The sequence below is a fragment of the Aedes albopictus genome, chromosome 1 (genome assembly GCF_035046485.1).
Source record: "Aedes albopictus strain Foshan chromosome 1, AalbF5, whole genome shotgun sequence".
Lineage (NCBI taxonomy): Eukaryota > Metazoa > Arthropoda > Insecta > Diptera > Culicidae > Aedes > Aedes albopictus.
The window spans coordinates 70,759,699-70,784,698 of record NC_085136.1 but is presented as its reverse complement, the minus strand read 5'-3'; the positions used below and the strand labels follow the sequence as shown (position 1 = coordinate 70,784,698).

Here is a 25,000-nt window from a genome sequence, read left to right as displayed (position 1 = left end):
CTATAGCCTAATCGAAAGAGCTCATTTTTCTGAGTATGACTTGATTTTATTGCGTTCCAAATCCTTTGTTTGATGGTTAAATAAACAAAACCATTTTAATTTTCGTGGATAGAATGACAGTTCAATCGATAAAATGACAGTTCGCCCCAAACAAAAAAATTTCCCCATACAAACTTTGAATGCATTTTAAAAATAGTTCCCGACCACCAAAAATTATAAAATTTTGGATTTCGGCTAATTTTTGGACATAGATTCCGATTATGAAATAATCTGGATACCCCTAAAGAACCCAATTGCTATTAGTCATGCTGTCAGTGCAGTCTGATGCATTTAAAATAGTGTCAAAGTGACATTGTGAGTAGCAAAACCCGAGCAGGAACGAATAACTGCCACATAACTGCAGCATACTAAAGTCAGGTCTTGGTATGACAAGGTATTGATCGGTTACCCAGGTATTGAAAATAACTTATTTTGGTATTTTGTAGGTATTGATAAAATACCTCAACGAGTTATGGTTTTGGTGTTGAGGACTGCTTGAGGTATTATTCAATTATGAAAAAATCGCTATTTGTATGGAAAAATCGAGGAAAATTGAGGAATTGCCATACCTGAGGTCATTATTGAAGTGTTATGCACAAAATGTACACTAGCAGTGTACGCAAAATATGCCACCGCAAGCGAAAAGTAGGCAACAAAGAAGGCACGGCAACAACGCTTTGTTTTTTCGTTAGCAGATAATGACAAAATCGCTCCCGAGTTTGTTCACAACAAAAACGGTAGGAATATTTGTCTCTTTCTATTCACATCGTGATTTTCGCATTGTTTTACAACTGAAACTCGACTCTGAGGTTTGCAAGAGTCTTAATTCGTTCAAATGCTTATGAATTCGATGATGTGGGTCGAAAATTTCAGCAGAAAAGCCGGAATATCGGCACATGCACGGCAAGCGATGTTTGTTTTATTGCTCTCATCGCCTGACATGCGTTTGTTGCGGAGCGTCTTTGTTACCGACATGTACCGCTTAGGACAAAGCGTTTGTTTTTCGTCGTGATCCGTTTTTCATACCCTGTACACTAGTTATTATTTTAGGTATTTCACCTCTTATGCAGGGCTTCTTAATACCACATTCAGGTTGTAGGTATTCGGTTTTCCATACCTGAGTATGGTATTCTTCAGCTATTTTCTCCTGCTCGGGAACAGCCTTAGTGTGCTGGGCTGGACATTTTGTCAGGAAAACCACTTTACTTCTACAGACGATTCTAGTTTTTCCCCTAACCTAAAAACAAGGCGATACTCTGTCACCCGTTTGATTTACTGGTGGGACGTCAGTAATGAAATTTTACGTGAAGACCATAAATCGATACCGTGATGGTGATCAAAATCAAAAAGGGGTTCTCCAGCCTGATTGACGGGAAGTTTTACTGTCAGGTTCTCCCCCCAAACATCTGACTAAACGTACCTACCACCAGGTAATCGATTCGTCTCTCCAAAGGCATTAGTTTGGTATATTTTACTTGAAAATTATTTGTCCAAACAAAGGTCGTGCGCGCTGTCCAAAGATGCATCTCGCGACCACTTATCGACGGTTGACGGTTGATGGTTGATTCATCCCTCTAGCTTTTAGATGGGGCTTTCCGTTCCATATGCTTGGACTTTGTCCGAATTTGGTCTCTTGGTACATGCAGTGCAGAAGGAAGGTTAGTAACAACAACGTGAGAACATGGGATTTACCCATAAAGACGACGGCGACCACCTTAAACGAAATGTGGAACACGCAAGGTGAAAGATTGATGAATTGAGTGCAATTTTGTGTTTCCCTTGTTGGAATTACCGTAGACGGGCTATGAGGAAGATTTTACAACGAGCATAGGCGTAGCAGGGCAAGAGAAATAACAATGACTAAAGATACACTCCCGATCAAAAGTTTGGGGTCACCCCCTCAAAATAATGTCATTTTTTAGGCCCATATCTCCGCCAATTTACTTCCGATTTCAAAACCCTAGGTCTCATTCAAAAGATAATAAGTCAAAGAAACTTTGAACGTCATTTAAAAGAAACTTTTACAAAGGATGTAAACTTAACCCAAAGTTGCTAAATTTGCTAAAAAAAATGAATAAAAACTTACGGCAGTGTCGCTGGAAATTAAGTCGACCAAATTTTAAGATGAGAGCGGTAATATAACCCATTTTCTATTAGCTTTCAACTGCTTTTTTACAGAACTTCGCTAAAAAATCTAGAAAAAAAAAGTTATTAAGTAAAATAACTCTTCATGTCATCGACCAGAAGTTTGGAGTCACCCCTCAATATGATGTATCAGCCAAAAGTTCGGGGTCACTTTCGTAAAACATGGAAAAGTGAATTGGTGATATCTTCGTTATCTATAGTTCAATTTTAAATGTTTTTGGCTCATTTCAAAGATATTTAACTAAATTTACGTTTAATGTCTTTAATTTAACGTATTTAACGATTTTTGTATATAAAAATGTTATGTAAAGTTAAGAAATTTCATCACACTTCAAAAAATGAGGCAACTTTACGTGAAGTTTTAGTATATAAATTTCAACAAATATGTGTGGTTCAATGTCTATGCAGTAAGTATCATTCATTTTGTTTCAAATAAGCCAAGAAGAATTAAAATTGAATGAAAGATGACAAAGAAATCAACAAATCACTTTTCCATGTTTTACGATAGTGACCCCAAACTTTTGGCCGATACATCATTTTGAGGGGTGACTCCAAACTTTTGGTCGATGACATGAAGATTTAATTTACTTAATAACTATTTTTCTAGATTTTTTAGCGAAGTTCTGTAAAAAGCAGTTGAAACCTAATAGAAAATGGGATATATTATTACTCTCATCTTAAAATTTGGTCGACCCAATTTCCAGCGACACTGCCGTAAGTTTTTATTCATTTTTTAGAAAATATGGCAACTTTGGGTTAAGTTTACATGCAAAATTTTTTTTTTAAAGTTTCTTTTAAATGATGCTCAAAGTTTCTTTGACTTATTATCTTTTTAATGAGACCTAGGATTTTGAAATCGGACGCAAATTGGCGAAGATAAAGGCCTATAAAAATGACATGTTTTTGAGGGGGTGACCCCAAACTTTTGATCAGGAGTGTACATGTAGTGTACATGTACACTATAGTAATATTAGCAGCATGCTTTGTCCTTGTTGGGGCGCTACACCATAAAGAAGAAGAAGAATCTGTGGTCTTTGTGATATTCCCGGTTGACTTACCGAGTGCATTTAGTTCTCCTGTTGAAAAATCGTTTTCCTGAAAAATCCAAAACCTAACTGAATCATGCCTGGAATATACCGGAAAAAATAATTAAATTCCCATTTTTGGGTTGACGTATCCACCTCCTCATGACTTAATAAGGTGATAACGACGCCGCGCCCGTGATAGAGCGTCGCGCTTTCGCCAGTCATACTGGCTATTGCCAATTTATGACCAAAATTGCATGCCTTGCTCCATACAATCAACTCATTTACGTCACAAGCCAAAAGCATGGCATGGAACTGTAGATTTCCTTATTTGGGTCTTGAACTTCCTGCATTGTACACTTGAGCGATAAATCACACCTAGACTAAATACCACTTCAAGGGTAGCAGCACCCGAGCAGAAGAGAATAACAACAGCATAACAAAATGCGTTATTTTGGCAAAATAACTGCATAATGGAATTAGTTATTTTTATGTTATTAACATAACATATTGAGTTATAAACTTGTCTGTCATAAGCGGCAAAATAACAAGTCACATAACAAAAATTTGTTCCTGAAAAATCAATTTAATAACATGTTTTGTTAGTGTCAATAACAACATAATAACAGTGAATTTGGGAAATATTTCAATAACAAATTTTGATATTAAAGAGTTATTGATAACATCCCGAAAGCAAAATTAGTTATGATATCAAACAATCGCACATGCTGTTGAATAGGATGATAAATTGGAGGCGATATGCGTACACTTTACCCGTGGTTAAATGAAAGCATGTACGCATATGGCCTCCACATTAGCATCCTTTTCTACATCATATATGACTTCGTGTTGACTGAGAATGATATACATTAGAGTGGGTCAACGTTGTATGGAGAAACTTTAAATTTGATCGTATCAACCCGGAACAAAGCTTTTTCAATCTATGTTAACGTCCAAAACAACTGTGCAAAATTTGGGAGCGATTGGTTACGTCCCGGTATTCCGCATTGCGATTGAAATTTGTATGGATGTAAGTATGGAAAAATGTACTTTTTTTGCATTTTACTCATAAGTTGAATTCTTTTGTCTAATGCCATGTAACTAATGCGGTTCAAGTATAGCCTAGGATATGCCGAAAAACTTTACTGAAGACCGCAAAGTGATCCGATGCATGTGAAAAAAGTTATTCGCCTGGTAACTTAGGCCAAAAATTGAGATTTTATTATTGATGTTATTCCTTTACATGTTAAATGATAAGCACCACCGGGCAATCTGTACGTTAAAACTTTTTTCACAAGTGTCGGATCACTTTGCGGTCTTCGGCAAAGCTTTTCGGCATATCCTAAGCTATACTTCAACGTCATTAGTTAGATCGTTTTAGACGAAAACTTTCAATTTATGAGAAAAATTCAAAAAAGTACGTTTCCCCATACTAAATTCCACACAAATTTCAATCGCAATGCGGAATACGGGGAAGCAACCAATCGCTCCCAAATTTCGCACAGTTGTTTTGGACGCTAAAAGGAATCGAAAAAGCTTTGTTCCGAAAAATTGACTTTGTTGACCCAGTCTACTATACATATATATACCAGCATGTGAGAATGACGGAACAATAATTGCGAACTTCAGTTTCTCTCTTCCCTCATAGGCGTATTTTTAACTATTCATGTAATCTTTTACCACAAATATTTCTGAAAAATCCCATTCAAAACCATCTACAATTTTGGATTCAGCTGTCTGTATTAGCTACGTTCAAACAAGTTTACTCAATAATTTTGACATTTTTATCATTTAAATTTGAAACGTCCCTTTCAAACTCCACCTTCAATATCGTCTGCTATGTTCTCGTTTTGATGTATGTAGGGTGCTGCGCCACTTGATAAGTGGCTGATATTTTGGGAACTTTTCAGCTATAACTCGGTCAATTTCAAACATCGCGGCGCCCAGCAGGGACTTGGTTTTGTACACATTACAGCACCTCCATGTAACGTAATATACCACACTTCTTATCAAATGTGATAACTCGCGAAATACTGTAAATAACGTTGTTGAATGACGTAGGATTTATTGCAAAATTTGTTTTAGTTTTGACAGCAATAGCATAAAGTATTTGTACACTCTCAATAATACAATAATAACCAAACTTGTTCCACAACAAAATGTAATATTGAAATGTTATTTAATGGCTGTATACCAATAGCTTGGTCATAACAAAATTAGATTGTCCAACAAAACATGTTATGGAAACGTAATGCCTTGATAATGCAATAATAACAAAACCAGATATAAAAACAGGTTTTGTAATTTCGTAGTTATTAATTTGATATTCCCCTCTGCTCGGGCAGCAGCAGTACCCGCCGCACTGCTTCCAATGAATTTTCAACCTTCAGTACTTTAGGTATGACATCTTTCTCTGCATTCTGCAACTGTCAACCGACTGGGTGGTGGTAAATTTGCATACCGCGACATCCCGGTTGCAGTTGTTCCGAAACGGGAGCCAAAAACCAGCTGAGACTTGAGAGGCAACCACACATCAAAGAGATCGAACGGGAACACAAGTGTGTTCCATTTAGCGTTGACTTTAATTTTTTGGCACCCGTTCACCACCAGCAGTAACGAGCCGGGACTGGTCGCCGGAGTCTGCAAGTCATCATGAGATGACATTTCTTTGGCAGCTTTGCGTGTGCTCTTGAAGTTGACCAGAAAGAAGGTGCAAGGTTTGCTCTAGGTACAACCAACGGATTAAAAGGTGTTATATTTTTTGGATTGTCATCGTAGATTTTTGGTTTAAGGTTGGCTTTAGATAGGACGACAAGTTCATCGATCAACTAATTTGCGATTGACCTTTGCATCCCTAATGTGTTTTTGCGCGACAGTCTCGATTCCCGCCGCAGCTGTCAGGAAAAGTTTTCGGCTGTGTCACTGGGCGTTGCATGCTAGTCCGTTGTCTAGTGTCGTGCTTCCTTCAAAGAGCAAATAGCTCACTGGAAGCATTAAACGTGTCTGTGTCTTTGATTATTTGATTACACAAGTTTACAAAATAAAACGGAACTCGTGATATTTTATCAATGAACAAAATTTTGAAACTTCATTATCACATGCTGATTGGGACCCCATGCTTCAAAAATTTTAAGCAGAGCAGTTTTAAAGTTATACCTGAAAATCGAGTTACACTTTTTCTTAAAATATGAAATTTATTTAAATTCTAATATCTTGCGTTGCAGTCAACCATATTTCAATCTTTTGTGCATGAATAGATAGCTGAATGTAGTAGGCAGGCCTTAGTGTATAAGTTAAATCAATGTAGGCTATGATTTACCAAAATGACAATTAAGATCATTCTGAAATAAACCTTGGAGCAGATAACACCGTTGTTTGGTTTCTTCCTACACTGAATATAGACGAATAACGCCCAAAATCTCAGACTACCACTTTCTGGATGTGTAGACCTTCACTAGATAAGCAACTTAGCATACTTAATTTCTACAAAATTTGCCTAGACTGTCTTTTGAAAAGCGCCAATCTTTTTTACCCATTTTTTCAACTGTTTTTTTTTTTTTTAAATGACTACTCTCACAAAAATAGTTGTATGGATGCAGAGTGTCTGCTACCTGGAAGAACCTGGAAAACTGGTACCGTAAACCGGGGTCAAATTGATCAGCGGGGCGAAATTGATCATTTGGGTACTACATTGTAATTGAATACTAGGAACTTCTTAGCGTCGCAATGACCTCAAGTTTTTTACCTCATCTAGTTCAAGATGTCTAGAGATGAGTTTAGACTTTTATTTGTTTAGAAAAAAGTTAGTTTTGCCTTATTTTTTTAGGAATTTGCAATGTATTTCTCATTTAGCTGAAATCATTGCTTCTAAACAATCGATTGCCACTAGGACTTCCCGTAAATTTTATGTTTTAACATTTTTGTGGAGCCTTGGTTGGAAAGTTAGGGAAGCTATTCTGCATTTGAATAAGTAAAAAAAAGTTCCTTTTTGACGAAAAAGTCTTTTTTTGTAACAAAAAACACTTATTTCAAAGGAAATTGCCTACCTTTAGGCGTTAATGGGGGAAATCTCAAAATTTAATGTTGCATTTTAAGTGTCAAATTCACTAGTTGTAAGAGTTTTGACGCGTTATTCGGGTTTAGAAGAGCAAAATTAAGTGGATAAGGATTTTTATCTTTTTAACCGATGCTTAATTGTATAGTGATCAACTTCGCCCCAAAGTGGCATCCTCAATTTTTTTATTTTTGAATTAATTTAACAAAAATTTTAAACTTGTTGAACAAAATTCTGTCACATGGTTTCATAGAGATCCACTGGGTACTGATTTTACAGAAATTCTTTATGTAATATTTGAATTGTCCCTCATGTTATCCGCAAAAGTTGTTTTAAAGTGATCAATTTGACCCCGGATTACAGTAATCCTCAGGGCATTTTATCCCTCTAATACCCAATCCCGCCTTTAGACGGGGTATAGTTTGAGCATTTTTGGAATTTTTGTTTCGTGAAAAATCTTTTTTTTTTATATTTTTGGCTGATATTTAGGACTGTTCCGTATATCTCAAAATAGTTTTTGGTGCATTTTAAAGCGTATTTACATTTTTTAAAAATCATTGAAAAATTGATGTTTTAGTCACCTTTTAGAAGTCATTGTTTATTTTGTATTGAATCGCCACAATTAACATTTTAATTTTTTCCCAAATCATTCTATCCTTGTTTAAAAGTTTAAGGGAATTGAATACACTCTAAAATTATTTTCCTTAAAATTATACGGAAAATAAAATTTTCTGTGAAAAAAAATAAAAATAATAATATTTCAACAATAATCATAAATTCTCAAAATGTTTTCATCTCAAAAAAATCCGTTCCCCAAATTGGCTTCCAGGAAAAATATAAAAGTGTGGGAATGTTCAATAATAAAAATTAGAAAAATCAAAAACTGAAATTCACGAAATTGAGAATGTAAAAGAATCATCTTCCAAAACATGTTTAAATCGATTTTAGATGACGAAAAATGATATTTAGATCAAAATCAAAAATTTGGGTATTAGAGGGTTATTCAACAGGGAAAAACCTTTTAGAATACCTGCCACGATTTCCCATGAGATTCTTTCCGTATTTTATCACAACATTTTTCTTGGTATTCCTTTTTGCATTCCTCCCAAAGTTTCTTCCGGATTCCTATCAGTATTTTTTTTTCAAGATTCGCACTTTTAACCCCGGGATTAATCCTTGAGAATCTTCCAGGCTTCTTGAATTCCGATCGATTTCTTCTAGAATTCTTAGAGAAGTTTTTCCGGCATTGTTCCCAGCTCCTGGGAATTTTTGCCAGGATTTATTCCGAGATCTCCCTAAGAGTATCTTTCAGGATATATCGCAGAAGTCGCGGAATTTCTCTAGGGATTCCTCTTGAAGACGTAATTCTTTCAAGTGTTCCTCTTGGGACTTCTTCAGGAGATCTTCCTGGGATTTCTGCCAGCGTTGCTACAGGAGTTATTCCTAAGATTTCTATTAGAACTCCTTCAAGAATTTTAAGAAGTTTTTCATCAATTTTCTGCACGAATTCCTTCCTGGACATCTTTCAAAGTATATCCTGTAATTTCATCAAGAATTTCGGATAGCTTTCTTGTAGAGTTTCTCCTTGAATTTCTACAGAAGTTTGAGCTCGGATATTTTCTCTTGGTTCTAGCGGTTTTTTTTTTTTTAATCCTTCACGAGATTTCTCTTGGAGTTTCTCTCGGGACTTCTCCCAGGAGATTCCTTTCAGTGTTGGCCCTGGGATGTCTCTCAGAGTTTTTCTGAATTTACCCTGGACTTTCTCCTGACTTTTTTTCTCAAAGCATCTTCTGGGATCTTTGCAGAAGCTAGTACTGGTATTTCTCATGGAGTGCTTCCCCTGATTTCCATCAGAGCTTTTTCCTGGCTTTTCCTTGTAGTTATTTACCAGATTTCTTGCAATGATCCACCTGAGAATTTTTTTATTACTGATTTTCTCGGAATAATTCCTTGAGCGCTTTCCGGAATCCCTACACGCAAAACAAGAAAAGCTACCAAAAATTGAGATATGCCTTTTCTACCAATTTATGTATTAAAAACGTACAGAAAATGTGATAAATCATAATCCATTCGTTGTATTAAGATGCGCTACACGGTTCCATAGCTTCCATACCACTACACACAAACACCTCCATTCAAACCCGAGAAGTTGAACCGGGTTGTGTCTAAAAATAACTTTCGCTTCGCTGCTGAGCTTCGCGTCCTATTGTCTACATGGAATTTTCCACTTGCAAGCAGCAACCTGCTGGATGCGGGCTTTTCAGTGCACAATGGGTCTAGAGTCGTATTTACGAAGACAAAAATGTTTCTGCCAAGTCATTTCTTTTTTTTTTTTTCATTATTGTGAAATGATTACGGTCAATCAAGTGTGGCTTATCCAAAAATCTGCTGATTAATTATTCTCTATACAATATCAGAATGTTTTACAAAGTTATAGCAAATTTACAAAAATAAAACATTCGATTGATTCGATTGATTTGTCTTTATTCAAGAGACTTTCAGCCCTTGGATAAAACATTCGAATCATTAGAACTTTTCGAAAAGTTTTCAATAAATTGCAACTTTTTTGCCTTTGGTCATATTTTAGTCGAGTCCAACGATTTTCAAAATTTAATTTAATTCGGTTCGCTTAGTCCTAAGGTACAGTAATTTGATAAACGGAAGTCAAAAACTAGATATAGATAGAAGGGCTCTAATTTCGTGTAAAGTTGAATAATCAATCATGCCCAAATTTGCACCAATTAAATCAAACTTGTTGAGGAACAAGTAATAAAAATTTGAATAGTTTTGGTGGACTTTATAAAAGGATACAACTTGCTAAAAATTTTTTAGGCAATTTTTAAAACTTAGCATGCTTTTGTATATACCACTAGGCGGTGCTAGAGGTCAAGCAAATTTTAAATTTAATATATCTCAGAATTCTGGTCACTTACAAAGTTGGTGTCTTTGACAATGTTGTTTGGTAGGTCAAGGGCTTACAGTTAATGGTCCACTTGTTTCGAAATTTTGCCACAAGGAAGCGCAAGTTACACATTTGCAAAATTATGGAAATGAATGTTTTTTTTTTCGTAAAGCAATCAAAAAACTGTAATTTAGTTTTCTTGTTTGAACATATTTAAGTCAAGTCAAAGGTTTTTCAAAGAGCTATATATTAGTCATAAATGTGCAAAATTTTATTTTATTCGGTTCACTTAATCCAGAGATATAGCAGTTTAACGAAGAACACTCAAATATGAAACATTTTACTAGAGTCGCTCCAACTTCATGTAAAACTATCCAATTGAGCTCAAAATTGTACCATTTATAGCTAATTAGTTGTGCAACTAGCAGATAAAAATTTGAGAATATTCCCTACACATTATAGAAAGTTACAGGTTGCTGAATATATTCGAGATAATAAGTAAAAGATACATGCTTCTACTAATTTACAACTAACGCCGTCTACTGGCAGAATCCTGAACCAATCAGATAATCAACTGAAACGCCTTAATAAACCAAACAACATTGCCGAAGAAACCAACTTTCTAAGTAATCAGAGTTCTGAGATATATGGAATATAATAATTAATTTATCGTCAGCGCTACCTAGTGGTGGAATTTTGAATCAAACGGCCCATCACCAGTAAACCTTGGCTGGCCTAACAACTTTGCCGAATATACCGAATATTTAAGTAATCATGGTGCTAAGATGTACGGTATGGAAATTTCGCCAGTGCTACGTCTTGCTGTCTGTGATATCTGTCATACCAGAGACAAACAGACGTAACACTGATGAAATGTTTATACCAAATATCTCATCATCCTGGTTACTTCGGCAATATTATTTGGCTGGTCAAGAACTAACAAATGATGAGCCGTTTGATTCAAAATTCCACCACAAGGCAGCGCTAGTGAGCAAACAAATATTATATTCCATATATCTCAGGACTCAGATCACTTAGACAGTTGATGTCTTCGGCGATGTTGTTAGGTTGGTTACGGCCGCTCAGTTGATTAGCTGATTGGTTCAAGGTTCTGTCAGTAGGCGGCGCTAGTTACGAATTAATTGAAGCATGCAACTTTTATTTATTACTTCAAATATATTCAGCAAGCTGTAACTTTTTCAAAAATGCACCAAATATTCTCAAATTTTTCCTGCCAGTTGCGCAACTAGTAAGCTATAAACGGTACAAATTTGGGCTCGATTGAATAGCTTTACATAAAATTGGAGCAACTCTAATAAAGTAGTTCATATTTGAGTGTTCTTCGTTTAATTGCTATATCTCTGGATCAAGTGAACCGAATGAAATGCGACATTGCACAATTATGACTAATACATAGCTCTTTGAAAAACCTTTGACTTGACTTAGAAACGTTCAAAGAAAACAAACTTACAGCTTGTTGATTACTTCACGAAAAAATATCAATCATTTGAATGATTTTGCAAATGTGTAACTAGCGCCGCCTAGTGGACCATTAACTGTAAGCCCTTGACTCACTTAACAACGTTGTCGAAGACACCCACTTTCTAAGTGGTGAGAGTTCTGAGATATATGAAATTTAGAATTTGCCGTTTATTGGTGGAATTTCTAATTAAACGATCCATCACCATCCATCATGGCATCGCAAATAAAATTATTAGAAAGCAGATTTTTGAATCAGTTTAACCAGACGAACCACCCTAACATAACAATAATAGGGAATAGGGTGAACAATTGAAAATAAACTTTCTAAAACACAATATGTGTCTAAAAACTTAAAGCTGAAGCTTAAACAGTTTTGTCTTCGCAAATACGGCTCTGGACCCATTGTGCAGTGTGGCGGCTGTATCACTTCCATCACCAAGCCACGTTTGTGTTGATGATGATGGCTTTCAGCCTCTTGTCTTTTCATGTGCAGTTATAGCCGTGCTGGTTAGAGCGCAGGATACTGTGTATCACCATGATAGTGTCTCGGATCGATTCCCGCCGCCGCCCGTATTTCTTTTTAAACATGTATTGGTATTTGATGCCGCCGCTGCTGTCATGATCAGTCTAAAAATAGAACAAATAATGAGAAACCAGTGCGACAGAGCACACGCACACATGCGAAATTTTCCTTTTCCAGATTCTAGGAAGCCAATACAATTTTTGGTACACTGCCACCTACCAATTTTTGTATTTGCAAGGCCCTAATACAATATTTGTATATGTTTCATACCCAAATGTATTACAATCTGCCAATCTCAGGTTGCGTGTACGGAATTCACGAGGAATATCTAATAGAATCCCGGTGAAATTTTGCGAATAACTCCGAAAACCTATTGGAGGATTCTCATGAGAAACTTTGAGAAAAACTCTGAGGGAAACTTAGATATCTTGAAAAAAAATCTAGGAGGAATCCCAGATGGAAATACTAAGAAAATTCAAAGAAGAACACTGAAAACCTCTAAGAGAAATCCCAGGAGGAACTCGGGACGCAATCGAAGACAAATCGAAGACAAATATATACTCTCTGGAAGAAATCTCAGGAAGAACTTCTGAAAAAATCCCGAGAGAAACTTTCGGAAAACTATCCCGAATTAGTGGTTTCGGAATAGTTTTCCAAATTTATGGAAGAACTTTGGAAAAATGTTTACACTATCTACATTTTACATACTCTTGCAAATCCCTCGTGCAAAACACCTGTTGAAACGCTGAGAAGAACTGTGGTAGAAATCCTAGCAATAAGTATCGGAAATCCCGCAGAACACCGAAAAAATCTCGGAAGGAACTATTTATGGAAGAAAATAAGTAAAAACCATGGGAAAACTGAAGTAAGGCACAAAAAAAACCTTCGATGATTTCATGGACGAGCTCACGGCAAGAATTCTGCTGGAAACTGGCAAAGAATTTAAAGGAGGAATTGCAGAAGAATCCTAGGAGATAGTCTGGAAGGAATTCAAGAAAGAATCGTGGATAGAATTTCAAAATCCCAGCATTACTATACTACTAGCACAGAATATCCAAGTTCAGTTTCTAAATTCAATGATCTGTGAAATTACTAATTGGAGTGAATGTCTTTCTACTGATTTTTCAGAATGTTTGGATAACATTGTAGTTGGAAATGTCAAAACTATTTCTAAAAGAACTCTGTGAAAAATCTAATAAATTCATTAACCTTTTTTTTGGCTACATTCGAAAAAGTAAAAAAAAAAGTTCGTGGACGAATTCAGAAGTTTTGTGGAATCTCTTAAAAAATAAGTCTTGCGCATTTTTCTTGAACTTTTTAGTTAACTTTAGAAGATTTCTGTATGATGTTTGAAAAGTATAGACAATTTTAAAAAATGGTTAGTTTTTTAATTAAAATCATTTAAAATTTCCCCCTGGAAAAACCTGGAAAACTCAGGCAATTTTATTTTGTCTCATGAGTAGACACCCTGTGGGTCGTTATCACACAATAAATCAAGTTACCAGAGAAAAATATTGAAAAAAAAAATCCAAATTGAACCATACACTGAAAAAAAATCATTTTTGAAAATTCAAATACGATTAGGAAAACTTCATTTTTATTAGAAAAACTTTTTTATTTTTTTACAAGGCCCTTTCTGTAGACGAAGTTTAATCGAAATAAAAAATGGAGTTTTTTTTGTAAATCGACTTTAAGGGAATGATTTTTTTTTTCTGCATAGTGATTAGGAATTTGGATTTTTTTTTTTCTAAATATTTTTTTAAACCTGACTTTTTATGTGATAATCACCACTCATCAATTGGAATTATTGAGCACTACCTAGTACAATTCCTGAAAATTCTATTATAAATCGAACTCAAGCTTTTCTCACTCAATTCAAACGGGTGATGTATACATGAATGTCACGATATTGCACCGATTTAGTTAGAAAACTATAAATATTTTCCATTAAAAATGTAATTGCAAATTTTGGACCGGCTGATGACTTCGAAATTGTACAATTCTTAGGAGATTTCATGGGTGTTGCAGAAGCGATTTAGGGCGTCTCAAGAGGTATCAGGGGAGTTCGTAGGCGTTCCTTGGGGTTGCAAGGGGTTCAGGTGTTTTTCGGGAGTGTTCCAGAGGATTACAGGCGGCTTTTGAAGCATTCTGCGGGGTTTTAGGGGATTTCTTTGATCTTCCATAGGAGTTCCAGAGAGTTTCAGGAGCATTACATGGGTGTTCCAGGTGGTTTTAAGCTTCAAGGCGTTTCAGAAGCGTTCTAGAGGATTTCAATGCTATTGTAGAGAACCTCAGTGGGTTTTGGAAGGTTTCATGAGCGTTCCAAAGGTTTTCAGGGACTTTCAGGAACGATTCAGAAGATTTTAAAGAGCTTCAGGGGTGTCTTATGGGGTTTTATGGATGCTTCAGGAGGATTCAGGAGCATTTCAAAGACTTTCCATGGGTGTTCTAGGGGTGTTCCAAGGGGTCTCAGGGGTGTTCCAGTAGTTTCATGTACTTTCCATGGGGCTTCAGGGGGTTTGAAGAGTGCTCCAATGGATTTCAGAAGGGTCCATGGGCGTTCCAGAAGGACTCAGGGGGTTTCATGGTAGCATGGGAGCACAGGAGGTTTCAAGGGCGTTCCCAGGGATTCCGAAGAGTTTCAGGGTTACTCTTGTGAGGTTAAGGTGACTCGAGTGACTCAGATGCGTTCCGTGAGCTTTCCAGGGGTTCCGAGAGACCTTCCAGGACGTTCCTGGGCGATACAGAGGGCCTCAGGGCGTTTTAGGTCCGTTTCCGGGGGAACTCAAAGGGTTTCACGAGTTTCCCAGGGGCTCTCCAGTGGTCCTCTAGAGACTCTCAGGTGTGTTTCAAGGGTGTTCCAGAGGGTTTATTGAGCTATCATAGAGTTCCAGGTACATTTCAACACTGTTCCTAGGAATCCCAGTGGGTTTCAGGGGTACAGTGTATCAATCCTATTCGCCTACAAGTTATGCAATCAAGCGAACTGTGCCGCACATCTTCAGAATAATAAAAACACACAATTCTATCACCTTACCCTGGCATCCACACACCAATGTGTGAACCTTCTGCCAACTAAGTCCCACCAACACTCCGACATCCGCATGAATTTGTGCTGACGCAGAGGTATATTCGGTCAGATGTGGATACAAACGATTGCAATCATCACTTCCTTACCCTTCCCCACATTGACCTGCAACCTGACGTAGCAGGCGCCATTCTCGCCTAACAATAGAAGATCGCCAACGCTCACACACTGAAGATGCCTGCTTGTCCCCGGCAGATATCTCATTGGTTCCTTGTGTGAGTGTAGCTGGTCTGACAATACTGGAGTAGCATCTATGGGCGGCCAATCAAGCTCAAGCTCAAGCTCAAGTACTTAGAGGTCTCATGGGCGTTACAGTGGGTTTCTGTGGTGCTTGAGGGGGTCGCAGGGGCGTTTCAGAGGTGCTCAGGAGGTTTCAGGTAGTGAGCCGTAGTAATTTTGACCGCTATCGTCATAACGCTTTTAACTCGAGAACCAGGAGTGTGGAACCGTACGATTCAAATGTGATGTCGAGGGTCTGAGGGAGTTATCGAAAACACTGCAGAGAGATTCGAAAGATTTTCAACGGGTTTCAGAGGTGTTAGAGGTACCTTTTCGGTGGTTTCAGAGGGTCTCAGGTATGTTACAAACGGTAGGAGGGGGTATTAGGAGGATTGCGAAGGCATTTCAAGAAGTTTCAGAGAAATATCGGTGGGTTCAGAGGCGTTATGGAGATGGGGGTTCGGAAGGTCTCAGATGCGTTGCATTACAACCGAGGGGCTTTTAGGAGGGGATTTCGAGGACATTGCAAAGACTTTCAGATAGTTTTCGACAGGTTTCAGGGTGTTACAGATGCATTTCCGATTGTTTCGGAGGGTCTCAGGTACGTTACATGGGGTCCGAGAAGGTTTTAGGGGGATTTCGGAAGGCATTTCTGTAAGTTTCAGAGAACTTTTGAGAGTTTTCAAAGGCGTAACGAAGATTTCGGGGGTTTCGGAGGGCTACTGGTACTTTACATGGGGTCTAAGGGATTCTGGGGGGTTTCAGAGGAAATTCAAAGAGTTTCAGAGAAGTTTCGGGGGGTTTTAGAGGCGTTACGATGACATTTTCGAAGTTTCGGAGAGTCTCAGACTTGTGTGGGATATCAGAAGCATTTCAGGAAGTTTCAGTGCATTTTCACCAGATTTCAGAGACATTACGAAGGCGTTATCAGGGGGTTCGGAGAGCCTCATGTGTGATTTATAGGCGGAACGATGGACCGGGAGAACTGCGACTGGGACCAATTCCAGGAAAAGTAGGGGAAAACACTTCTGCTGCTATTACTGGAATATTTAGGTATTCTAATGGTTTACTAATACTGCTTGGTGGCTTCGGTCTTGTTCCATTCGTGTCCAACTTGGTAACGACGATCTATAGATTTATTGTTTTCCTTTTACAAGCCACGGAGCCGATCTGTCGTGCTGTGGCTGCTAACGACGTTGTTGATCTGGATTGCCGTAGTAGCATGTGGTGACTGCGATCGTACAAACATCCTTTTTGTTGAAAACGCTGGACGCGAGGGGGTTTGCGAAGGCATTTCAGGAAGTTTCAGAGGCGTTACGGACACGTTTTCGGGGGTCTCGGAGGGTCTCAGATGCATTACAAGGGGTCTTAGAGGGGCTTAGGGAGATTTTGGAGGCATTTCAGGAAGTATCTGAGGATTTTCGGATGTTGCTATCAAACGCCTCTAAAAGCTCTAGAAACGCCCTTAAAACGTTAAACACCCGTTGAAGCCCTCTGAAATGCCTTGAAACGTCCCTGGAATCCTAATGTAATGCCCTTTAAAGACTCCCGAGACCCTCAAAAACAACCCCCTGAAATTCCCTGAAGTTCATTGGAAACCCCTGCCCTGTTTTTGGCCTGTCTGGGAACTTCCTGGAAACCCACTAGTTTCTATCTCAAATACTGACAAGCTAGATTCCCCCATCAAAGCTCCGACTTAATTTATGTACAAAAATCCCTCTTTTTATGCCCTTTTTAGTTTTTGCATCTCCAGCGAATGGCATAAAAAGTAGCAAAAGGTACATGAATGTTGTTAGTATCCAATCTACGAAGTATACCGTAACAACGCTAACGCTAACGCTCCAGCTAATGGCATAAAAAGAGACTCCAGTGTCACTTTGCTAAGACTACAATATTATTTTCGTAATATCGATTGAATAGCAAAATTCTAGTATGGACAAAGATCTACAACGATGAATGCTGCATCACCATTCAATTATACTCACCATCACTTCACCGTCTTATCAAAATGTGGTACCATATATCAATACAGTCGTCACGTTTAACAATTGGCAATGAAATCAAATAATGTGTAGTGCAAACCACACCCGCACAGTCAAACGAATGGGCGCATCCGCATCTAGGTATCTTATCAGTCTGACAGTGGGTGAATGACAGTTCCCAAAAACCTAATGACATAGGGGCTGTCCATAAACCACGTGGTCATGAGGGGGGGTTCGGCTAATGATCATTTTGTATGGACAAATAAAAAAAATTGTATGGACTAATGACCACGCGGGGGGGGGGGGGGGGTTGAAAAGTCCCAAAAAAATGACCACGTGGTTTATGGACAGCCCCATAGACATAGCGCCAGCCTCTCGGATGCGTGCCCAACAGGCCCACTATGCGTGGGGGGTAGTCCATCCGTGATGATAATTTTCGATAAGAACATTTTATGAGTAAGAAGGATGAAATGCTTAATAAATGAGAATTGTAGCTGAATGGTTTCCAATTTTCATTCAGTCATAAATCGAAAAAAAAACATGTTACTCTATATGATATAAATAAATAAATAAATAAATAAAATAAATATTTTGCATTTTGAAATACTTGTCATTTCAGAAAATTTACCCCTCAAAAACTTTAGTGTCAATGTTACTCTACAGATTTTTGAAAGTTATTCAGCTGATTTTTGAAAATTTCATCCTTTATTTGAACAAAAGCTGAGCATAAGAGGTATGTACAATCCTTTATTCAGCTCCTAAACATCTAATTTTGGTGATATTATTCAAACTTAAGTTGATTTAAGGTTCATTGGAAAGCTGATTTAAGGCTTAATATGCGCCTAATCAGTAATCAATTGCATTTTTTTTATTGTGTAAAAATAAAACAAAAACGCTTTTGTGAGCCTATTTTTACCATTAGCTGCGTCTATTTCCAGAAGAGATGTTTACGAATGCATAAATTAACTTGTGGGAAAACTGGGAACTGAACTTGGACCTCCTGATTTATAGTCACTCACCTTAGCACATACACCACAAACACACAATTGTATACATATATTCGAAAACAAGAGCATTCCCTGATAAAAAATATCATAAAAATACGATAAATTTTATTGTTACAACACCATTTTTTCGAAAAATATTTACCATTAAACGTATTGTAATTTACACGGCACACTCACCATCACCCCTATTGTTCTATACCATTTGGCGAATGGTAAATGGCACTTTTACAATAAAAAATGGTGGTCGTTATGTATCTTAACCATAAAATTTTGAGAAAATTTTCATACACTTTTTCGCGAAAAACAATAGAATGTATTGTGTTTTTATGAGACATTTTTAGGTCAATTTTCAAAAGAAAACAATATATCTTAATGTTTTTTCATTGTTCTTACAATACAAATACAATTAATTGAATGGCGTCAAATGAATCGTTGTTACAATAAAAATACAATAATATTTGATGTTATTTGTAAGCAGTTTTCGCTTTTAAGAATCCATAGAATTTATATTTCCCGCTAACATTTATATCCAGCATTTACGAGCACCAACGGCCGCCAGAATGATATGCACATTTTATGATAAGAATCAAACACTCTGATGTCGACTGGACGCGTCATGCTGTTGGTTGTTGCCGTTCGAAGTGTAACAACGCGTACAATCCCGTCTGGTCCAGGGTGGATGCTGGTGATACGGCCCAGGGGCCACTGAGCTGGAGGCAGATTGTCGTCCTTCACGATCACTAGTCTGCCAACTTGAATGTCGACCGATGATTTGATGCCCTTCGTCGAACGTGCTTGAAGTTGCTGCAGATATTCGGTGCTCCAGCGCTTCCAAATAGCCTGAAGTCTTTTCTGCACCAGTTGCCACCGGTTGAGTCTGTTGTCTGGTGTTTGCTTGAGGTCTTTTTCCGGTATAGCTTGCAGGTTCGTCCCGACCAAAAAGTGGCCCGGCGTGAGGGCCTCCAAGCCGGAAGGATCGTTGGAGAGCTCCGTGATAGGCCGAGAGTTCAAACACATTTCGACCTGGTTGAGTAGCGTCAACATTTCTTCATACGAAACAGTGGTGTTGCCGACTTCTTTGAGGAGGTGGTTTTTTGTGGATTTTACCGCCGCCTCCCATAAGCCGCCAAAGTGGGGGGAACGCGGCGGGATGAATTTCCACGCGATTTCCGAGTTGGCACACCAGTCAAATATGAGTTTTCGGCTGCTTTCGTCGGATTTTAGCAGCTTGTAGAGTTGATTTAGTTCGTTGGCGGCTCCCTTGTAGTTTGTGGCATTGTCCGAGTGGATTTCGGACACCTTGCCACGCCGCGCAACGAACCGTTTGAGGGCAGCCAAGAATGCCGCCGTTGAGAGGTCCCCGACGAGCTCCAAGTGCACGGCGCGGGTGGAGAAGCACACAAACACTGCGATGTATGCTTTGGTAGGACTTGCTCTTCGATGTGGGGCACGAAGGTACACCGGGCCGCAATAATCGACTCCGGAGACAGCAAACGGGCGGGAGGGGCTTACTCTGGCGCTTGGTAGGTCTGCAGTTGCTTGCTGGATCAGGGAGGGCCTACGGCGGAAGCACGTATGGCACTGATGGTACACTTGGCGAAGCAGATCTCTACCACCGAGCAGCCAGAATTTTTGCTTGATGGTGGTCATCATTAGCTGCGGCCCCGCATGCAGCAAGGTTCGGTGATGATGATCGGCCAATAGAAAGGCCAACCGATGCTTCTTGGTGAGGACTATGGGGTGCTTCATTGATTCGGGGGCTTCAGCGTAACGGATTCGGCCACCGACCCGGATCAGGCCATCGTTGGAGATTTCGGGCTTAATCCACTTCATGGGAGACGATTTGTCGACCGATTGACCGTTGTTCAGAGCACTTAGCTCCATCGGGAACGATTGACGCTGAGCAAGTCGGCACAGAGAACGTTCTGCTGCTTGCAACTCGCTGGCAGTCAAGTACGGTGATGCTTCGTAGGGATCCGTTGGCGATGACGCACACGCACCACTTGGGCGGGACCTGGCCGCCGATGCGTGCAGAGCCCGTTTGTACCGGAGAACATAGGCCATGACCCGCCGTAATCGGGTATACGAGGAGTAGCGGCTGAACAGCAGGTCGCTGAACGGGTCGTTCACCGGCTTGAGGGACACCAGGCATTGTTTGCGCTCTTCGACGAACGCTTTGGACGATGATGCAGCATCAACTGGTTGATTTGGCCAGCATTCACCTTTGAGTTTGAGCCATTCAGGCCCGGTCCACCAACGGTCTTGATGGAGAAGCTCGCCCGGGGTAAGGCCACGAGAGATGTCGTCGGCCGGATTATTCTTTCCCGGAACATGATTCCAGGGGCAACCAATCGTCGATTCTTGGATAGAGGAAACGCGGTTGCCTACGAACGTCTTCCAGCAGGAGGGCGGCGACTTCAGCCATTGAAGCACCGTCGTAGAATCTACCCAGAAAAATACATCGGCATTCGTTTTTAGGGAAGCAATTACCTTTTTGTAGAGCTGAGTCGATAGAAGCGCTCCGCAGAGCTCCAAACGATTGATGGTGTGCCGGGTTTTCAGCGGGGCGACCTTCGATTTGGCCGCTAGAAGTTTAACGACCACGTTGCCGTCGGTGTCCTCAGAGCGCACGTATACACACGCGCCGTAGGCCTTCTCAGATGCGTCCGAGAAGAAGTGTAGTTGAAGACAAGTTGCTCCGGCCACCGAAGCAAAACGGGGGACTTGGATCTCGCGTAGAAGGTTCAGGGTGGCGTGGAATTCCTTCCACTCTTGCTGTAGTTTCTCGGGAAGCGGCTGATCCCAGGAATATGGCTTTCCGTCCTTCGTAGTTAACGACCACAGGCGCTGCATGTATTGTTTGGCAGCGGAAATCACGGGGCCCACAAGGCCTAGCGGGTCGTAGATTTGGGCGATGTAGGAAAGGACGATTCGCCTGGAGAGAATAGCCGCCGGCAACGGCAGATTAATGCTGAATCGAAGGATGTCGGGGCTAGGTTCCCAGACAAGTCCGAGCGTGGATACCGACTGGCTGTCGGAGAGATCGTAGAATGGCTGAATTCCAAGCTCAGCCTCAGGAATTTCTGCCAGCACTTCTGGCGAATTGGACGCCCACTTCCGCAATGGGAATCCAGCGGAACTTAACATGGCGCTTGTTTGTCGGCGAACTTGGAGAGCAGTTGAAACATCTTCGGCGCCGCTGATGAAGTCGTCAACATAAAAATCTTCGGCCACAGCAGTCTTGGCCAACGGAAACATTTCGCCTTCATCCTGGGAGAGTCGCTTGAGGGTACGGGTGGCAAGATAGGGCGCGGAAGCGGTCCCGTACGTGACCGTCCGCAGTTCGTAGGTAGAGATGGGGTCCGACGGGGTTTTCCGCCAGAGGATTCGTTGCAGCGGCTGATCTTCAGGGTTGACTTCTATTTGGCGGTACATTTTCTCTATGTCCGCCACCAGCGCAATCGGTTTGGACCGAAAACGCATGACAATGGACAGGAGGTCCTCTTGCACCACCGGCCCGACAAGCAAAGTGTCGTTGAGCGAATGGCCAGATGCAGTGCGGCAGGACGCATCGAATACGACGCGGGTTTTGGTCGTGGTGCTGGAGGTTTTGAAGATCGCATGGTGCGGCAGGTAGCAGTGGTCGATGGTTTCATTCGGTGGATCAGCAATCCTCCGCATGTGGCCGAGTCGCAAATACTCGTCCATGAACTCGTGGTACGCAGCCTTGGTTGTTTCGTCCCGCTGCAATCGGCGCTCGATACTCAGCAGTCGCTTTTCGGCAATGCTCCTAGATTCGCCGAGTTGAACACTTGGATCATCCGTTCTTGGAAGTCGGACGACGTATCGCCCATCTGGGTTGCGTGTGGTGGTGGATTCAAACAGCTCCTCACAAGAAGCTTCTTCTGCTGTGAAAAACCGGCCTGGCTCTACAGCTTCCAGTTCCCAGAACTTTTCTAGGAATGATTCTAGGCTACGTTGGGAAACGGCGGTGTTACACACTGGAGATGAGGGTACAGTTGAGCCGTACCAGCGACCGATGACGGCCCATCCAAAGACAGTCTCGAACAAAACCGGCGAGCCTTCGCCGAGGAATATTCTGCCGCACTTCAGGTACTCATGCAGCAGTTCTGAGCCCAGTAACAAGTCGATGGGACCCGAAACGTTGAACGTAGGGTCGGCAAGGGCCACGTTCGTGGGAATGTTCCACGAGGAGACGTCGACGTTGGTTGAGGGAAGCTCCGCGGTGGGCTTCGGAATAACCAGGAATTCCAGCTCATCGGAAAACTTGTCATTCTTGGAAAGGATGGTGGAGACGACGGATTGGCTTACCGTCACAGTTGCTTCACCGATGCCGGTGATAGGGACGCTGACTCTTTCTGGCCGCAGACAAAGGCGACGGGCAAGTTTCTTCGAAATGAAGTTCGACTGCGACCCGGAGTCGATCAATGCTCGGGCAGAGTGATGTTTCCCGAATCGATCTTTGATCCAGAGTGCAACCGTGGCGAGGAAAACAGTACTTGGAGCACTTCGATGAGCGGGAACGCTAACTTCAGCCAAAGGAATGTCCGCTCCGTTGGAGGCTTCTTGCTGGGGCACAGACTGGTTCGGATGCTGAACTACGGGATTGGAGGTAGACTTACTTGGATTCTGTGCTTGATGCAACAACGAGTGGTGCCGCTCATGGCAATGCCGGCAGGTATGCTTCGAGTCGCAATTCCGTGCGACGTGGGAGGATTTGAAGCAATTCCAACAAAGCCGCTTCTGGGAGATGAGTTCTCGACGCTGTCCGACGGCCATTCCTTGGAACGACGGACACTGGAACAACAGGTGTTTCTCCGAGCACGCAATGCACGAAGGAGGTGTTGGACGAGAGCTCGTTGTAGAAGCGGTATTCGCAACCGCTTTGCTAGGGGAGGGTTTCTTGGAGAAGGATTGTGAACCGGCCACCTTGACCGGTCCACTTTGTGACCGATGCTGAATTTCCGAGGAAACGGTCTGCAAAATCCGCACCCTTTGATACAGGAACTCGATGCATGCCTCATACCCAACGTCGTCTGATGTTGCAGCATGCTCTTCCCATGCACGAAGGGTAGCTGGGTCGATCTTGTAGGAAAGCATACACACCAGCGGGGTATCCCAGGTTTCCACGGCTTCACCCAGTTTTCCCAACGCCTTGACGTGGCGTTGAAACTCGTCAACGAGGTTGTGGAGATCCTGTGCTGATTCTTTCCGGATTGGTGGGAGGTCGTGCAAGGTCCGGTACAGCTGCTTCTTCAGAAAGCGCTTGTTATCGTAGCGCTTGAGGAGGGCCTCCCAGGTGGTGACGTAATTGGCTCCCACAATGTCCACCGTTTCGAAGGGTTTTCGCGCATCACCTTCTAAAGACTGGAGCAAGAATTGCAGCTTGGCAACCAGCGGAATATCATGTGCATCGTGCACCATGGACTTGAAGGTATCACGAAATCCCAGCCACCGAGAATAATCGCCGTCAAACTTTGGCAAATCTATCTTCGGCAGCCGCAAATGAAAGTTGGTTGACGGTGGTGGAGCAGTACCTGGAGCGTTGATCGTAGCGTTCAGGTCGGCCACTCTCCTATTCAGCAACCAGCCTTTGGTAGCACAAAATCGCGATTCGAACTCCCTGCGTTCTTGGAGGTGTTTCACTAACGGGGCGTCTCCGCTGTCGAGCTTTTCGAGGTCCGCCTGGACCTTCACGTGATCGCGAAACAATTGGTCTAGCAGGTCCAACCACACGGCCACTTGCTGAAAATCACGGTCCTCTTCGTAATTCTCGACGAACGCCTCGACCGTTTCGAGTGACGACACTAACGAACGCCGCGCGACTAGCTTTTCTTTTAACTTTTTGTCCTTTAACTTCTTGGTGGCCATCTCGCGACGAAGTCACTATCCGAGCGACTACACTAACGGTTTGCACACGCGACGACACGTGGGTGCAACGGCACGTGCGAGCTCCTTCCCGATCGCGAACACGGAAAACTGTCGAAAGTTCTTTCGAAATTGCACTCGGGCCACCAAGGAAAGTTTGAGCACCACTGTTCGCAAATAGCACTAAATGCACTCTATCGGTTTTGCGGCTACGGATTTTCTTCGAGCACAAGAATCACCCAGGGAATGATGGAAGCTTTGCCTCCAACAACACTTCTATCGAGAACGTTCACTTCTCACTCGGCTTGGGTACGCCAGCGTGGCGTCACTTCAGTTCGCTGAACCCTTACAGTCACGTACCGAGATAGGACAATGAGGCACAATCGATTGTTTCGAGCCTCGAACAATTCACACTCTGCCCGCGTGGCTTGGCTTGGGGGAGCGCGCGCAAAATGACTATCGTCCACTTTCACACCGCGCTGGAATCTTCGTGCCTCGTGTGGCCACAAACTACACTCCTGGTCCCCGGAATGTCCTGTACATCCGGCTCGAAGGACCAATGTTCGTGCTGTTGCACAATTGCCGGCCGTGTACAGGCTTTCTTAACGGCTTACGGCCTCGAGGGACCAGAACACCACACTTGCA

General features: G+C 41.4%; 1 protein-coding gene across 7 annotated transcripts in view; it reads left to right on the top strand.

Moving 5' to 3' along the window:
* LOC109397189 (uncharacterized protein K02A2.6) overlaps positions 1-25,000 on the top strand; it is a 340,877-nt gene that overhangs the window by 224,928 nt on the left and 90,949 nt on the right. The gene's annotated exons all lie outside the window — the stretch shown is intronic.